At 45.3% G+C, this 4,697-nt stretch overlaps 1 non-coding gene across 1 annotated transcript; it reads left to right on the top strand.

Moving 5' to 3' along the window:
• The first annotated feature begins 370 nt into the window (after nt 1-370).
• On the top strand, nt 371-442 carry trnah-gug (transfer RNA histidin (anticodon GUG)). Its single transcript has one exon. It is a non-coding gene; the product is annotated as a tRNA-His (tRNA).
• The last annotated feature ends 4,255 nt before the right edge of the window (nt 443-4,697 follow it).

Genomic DNA, 4,697 nt, shown 5'->3' with positions numbered 1-4,697 from the left:
CTGCGTCTGCTCTGCCCGTGCCGTCCTTCGTCTCAACCTAAATTGTTTGACCCACCTTTATAATGATCGGACTCGCTCCCGCTGAGCGCGCCAGACGCTGCAGACAACACAACCAAACTGGCCCCGATCAGAATTTGACAGGCCGAACTCGCGCCGAAATCTTTACAAAAAATCCATTTTTGTCACCCACGTGAAGATGGGTGGGAACATGCCCTAAAAACACCACGAATAATATCCACCACCTTCTGAACGGGGCCTGGCCCGTCTCCTGCATCAGGGGCCGCCGCAGTCGCACATCAGCTGTTCAACAGCTGTTCGCCCTAACACTCAATGAGTCAAAGACATAGAAGCTCAAGCTGCTGTTGCGGAAGCCGTGATCGTATAGTGGTTAGTACTCTGTGTTGTGGCCGCAGCAACCCCGGTTCGAATCCGGGTCACGGCAGCACGAGATAAATTTCTTTGTGTGTATTGATGGACACAAGCCAAGCAGAAATTTCCCACGATGCAATAGGGCAGTGTTTGGTCAGTGCTGAGCAGGCGTCAGTCTGACAACAATGTCATATTATTGTGTCATCACGTGACCAGACCCAAAAGTAGGCTCAGGTATCAGTTTCTTCTCAATGCTAACGTCTGCTAGCTTAGTCTGCTACTTTGATGGCTCTGCCTGCTCAAAGGTCCAGACCCCTGGATGTGGTGGTTCCTACCTGAACGTAGATTCTGTCAGCTCATGTTGTTAAATCAACTCACCAGGAACACCAGTAGATTTCAATGGACTGACAATGAGTCTCATTGAATGGTAAACACGTCAAATATGAAATCATCACCTGAGGAGGTCTGCTGCTGGAATGAAGCTCCAGATATTCACAAGATATTCTAGATCTTAAAATAAAGCATTTTTATATTTGATTTATTGTTCATTAGCCTGCTTCACATTGTTTGACTTTATGTGTTGTATATAAATAGAACTTTGATCCACAACCTCCACAAACACTCTTGTCCAACTTTTGTGCCCAAATTTTCTCCTCCTGAGGCACCAAATCAAGTCAAGTCATTTTTATTTGTTTGAACCAAATCACAACAAAGTTCTCTCATGACTCTTTACTAGTAGAGCAGGTCCAGCACCAAACTGCTTCAATGAATCTACACCCAACAATTCTCCACCAGCAGCACATCCTGCAACAGTGGTGATGAAAACCTTCCTTTTAACAGGCAGGAAGGTCGAGCAGATCCAGGATCAGTGGGGACGGACGTCTGCTTTGACCGGTTGTATTTAAAGCTCCATCAGATTGGAACAACCTTTCCTCCTCACTTGGGTCTCTCTCTTCCTTTCTCATCTTCAAATCATCAAGCATTTTCAAACATCTGCTCTTGTTTCTGATGCACCTCCCCTTTTCTCTCCAGGATTCACTCTCTACTTGTTCTTGTTTGTTCTCTGTACTGTAAATATGTGGATATTTGTGTATGAATATGCATTGTGTACTTTAATGGTGCATGGAAGCAGTATTTATTTAGATGGGTGTTTAAATGTATGAGTATGTGAACACAGGCCCACTCTTATTCTGCAGTGGGATCTCTGATCATACTTTGTAGAATACTGGATGGTGGGGGGGGGGGGGGCTTTGGGGAACATTGTTGGCCTGTACCTGGGTGTATGATGTGTGTGTCCTTGTGTTGAAAATATAATCTACTTTTATTATTGTTGTATTGTTGGTCATTATTTGTCAGGACCCCCTCCAAAATGAGATGGTGCATCTCAAGGGGCTGCCCTTGAAATCAAGTATCAAGAATGAAGGTGTCTGCTGGTCTTGGTGGACCCTCTGCTTCTCCAGCTGAGTCAACAGATTCCTGTGTTGCTTGAGTCATTGTGTATCCTGGCTGCATTCAGTGCTTTCACCGCTGCAGCCTAGCTTGATTGCCAGTCAGGACAGGTGTTATTAAGAATGGAAGAGGGGACAGTTTTGGCAGGACAAGTTGCTCCACATTCAGGAGATGGTGGGAAGTTTCAAAGCTGCCATAAATCTTGATGACAAACTCCTTCACTGTGTGGTTCAGAGTCCCTGGTTTGATTGCAGCTTTGACCTGAGCAGGTGTTCATCCACATCTCAGTAACAGGGGACACTTTATCACACCAGTGGACAAACATCAGCATTCATCACCCAGCAGCTCCTCTGATCAACAGAACAAGTTAACGTATTCTCAGAAGGACGGCATGGATCCCTCTACCTCTCACATGCTAAGCTAGCACTCTACCATTGGAGCTAAGTCCCTGCTAATGAGCACAGCAGATAATGCAGGTTGACCTTCATGCAGGGTTTAATGAGCGTCACCACTTGAAGCTTCTCTGGTTCAACAAACCCTTGGGACCAAGACACGAATTGTAACCTGTGCAGGTCCAGACCCATACTGAAGTTGGTGGAGACAATTGTTTCAACCAGGGACTGAATGAAAAGACTTGCCCAGACTCCAGCTCACTCTTCTGAACAGACCCCTCATCTCTGTGTGGAGTAAACATCAGAGGTGGGGGGTGCAGGTTCTGCTTTGACCTCCTGACCTCCTGGGTAAAGCAGTGGAGATGTTGAGCTTGAAGGAGTTGACGGCCTCCTTCATCTTCTCATTGGTTTGCGAAACCCAGCATCATGAAGTGTTGCTGAAATTCAACATGTCAGCTGAGGCCAGAGATTCCTGCGTTCCCTGAGTCCTTGAGTGTCGTCTCTGTTGTTTGAAAGCACAAAGCTGTTCCTGATGGTCCAGTGTGTCCGATTCTGGGCTCTCACAGCTGTAACTGGGGTTTGAGCTCCGTTAAGGGACTGGTTTTGTGGAGAGAACCAAGCAGAAGAATTGACAGTTTCAGCAGGAAAGGTGACCATTGCTCCACAACCTCAGTCCCAGGATTCATTCCTGCTTCACCCAGCATGGCCCTATGATCAACAGAAATGAACTGCCAGTGGATGTCCTCAGTAATCCAGGTCATGGTTTCTCTAGATTGCTGTGTTGTAGTCAGGACACTTGCAAATATCAGCCTCTTTCCTCCATGATCTCTCATTCTTTCTGTTCTCTCCATTTCTCCTCTTCGTTTCTACTCCTTGCTGACTGTTGTTCCTCACTTGTGGCAGAGTTCAGTCAGTGGACCAGACATTTTGCCACTGCACTGTCCATCATCAGGGCATTTAACATCCAGGACTGGCTCCCAGATCATGGCCATGACCTCATCCCCTGCACCAGTGGACAGTTCATCAAGGATGGCAAACATGTGGGTCTCAATTCCCCTCCATCTTTGTAGGTTGGGTACATTTCCTCCTGGTCTTTAATCCATCTTTAGTTGACATTTTTCTGTTGAGCCCAGTTTGTTGACTGCCAGGCTGTCTTACTTTTCAATGGCACAACAGCAGACAGCAAGAGGGTTGCTATGGTGCAGTTGGTAAAATCCCTATCAATGGTCTGCAGAAATATGCTGGGAGTTCTTTTTTATTATGAACCAGAATTCAAAGACTGACCAAGGAAACCAAAGCACAGAATTTAGAGATCAAAGAAAGAAATCAAAGACAGAACCTGAAGATCAGGAAATGGCACAGATCAATGAGATCCATGGACTCATCAGTGAAGGTTTTCTTTTGGTTCATGGTCACTTGTTGTCGTACTGGTGTGATGATGTCAGACCCTTCACATTCAGTTCAAACAGACTCCAAAGTGTAGCTGTGATGCAGAGGGCAGCAGCCTTGTGCTTGGTACCGTCATGGTTCTCTGCATTGTTAGCAAACTCACCAAAGACCTCCCTGAAAGCAGGATCATTTTCCCACAGTGCTTTTTTAACCAAGTACCAATTTGTCCCCCTTTAAAAAAACAACAAAGATGAGATCAGACTGAGATGGACAAGATGATATGGATGTGATTTATGGCTTTCAAACTCCAAATATTCAATTTTTCTTCAGGGCTTTTGAGAGGTTCTGGGTAATGAATGAAAATTTAAGTTGGGCAAAAACGACATGCGGGGTCACTGTGTGTGTTTACACGTGTGTGTATTTCTTGTTTTATGGTGTTGGAGACCATTTCCATCATCAACATTGATCAGGAGTCCTCGTCCTCATGGGGACCAAAGACCGGCCCTGATGCAGCGCAATGCAGTTTGTGAGTTCTTTCAGAGTGAAGGTCTGGATTGAGTTTAGTTTCAAATAAAGATTAAGATTCAGTTGGTTAAGATTAAGATTAAGATTAAGGTTAGGCTGCACGTAGAATGAAGTTGATCGAATGTTCTCATAAGAATAGCTGGGCACACCTGAGTGTGTTTACATGCAGACTTCCTCTTGTGACAACTGATGTCATTGGAAACCATCTTGAGGACATTTGGAGAAAGTTCAGTCATTCAGCTGCAGGTACAGTGACTTACAACACTGCAACAACAACAAAAAATCACCCTCCACAAACACTCTTGTCCAACATTTGTGCCCAAATTTTCTCCTCATGAGGCATCAAATCACTACAAAAACAGCCATTAAGTTGATCTGGTTGGCACTGGTATTTGTTCTTGCTGCAGCTCAGGAGTGATTCAGGAGAAGAGTTTCAGAACAGCCCAGGTTGGGGACTGGAATTTTGAAGTTTCCCCTGGAACCAAACAACCTTGGGAGGTAAAACCTCCAATCCTAGCCACTCAGATGCAGCAGCAGAAGAAGCTGTCATCCACCCTGACAGTCAGAGCATCA

Source organism: Aulostomus chinensis, chromosome 1 (genome assembly GCF_037954235.1).
Source record: "Aulostomus chinensis isolate RoL2024-O1b breed Wild chromosome 1, RoL_Achi_v1.0, whole genome shotgun sequence".
Classification (NCBI taxonomy): domain Eukaryota; kingdom Metazoa; phylum Chordata; class Actinopteri; order Syngnathiformes; family Aulostomidae; genus Aulostomus; species Aulostomus chinensis.
This window is presented reverse-complemented; position numbering and strand designations above follow the sequence as displayed.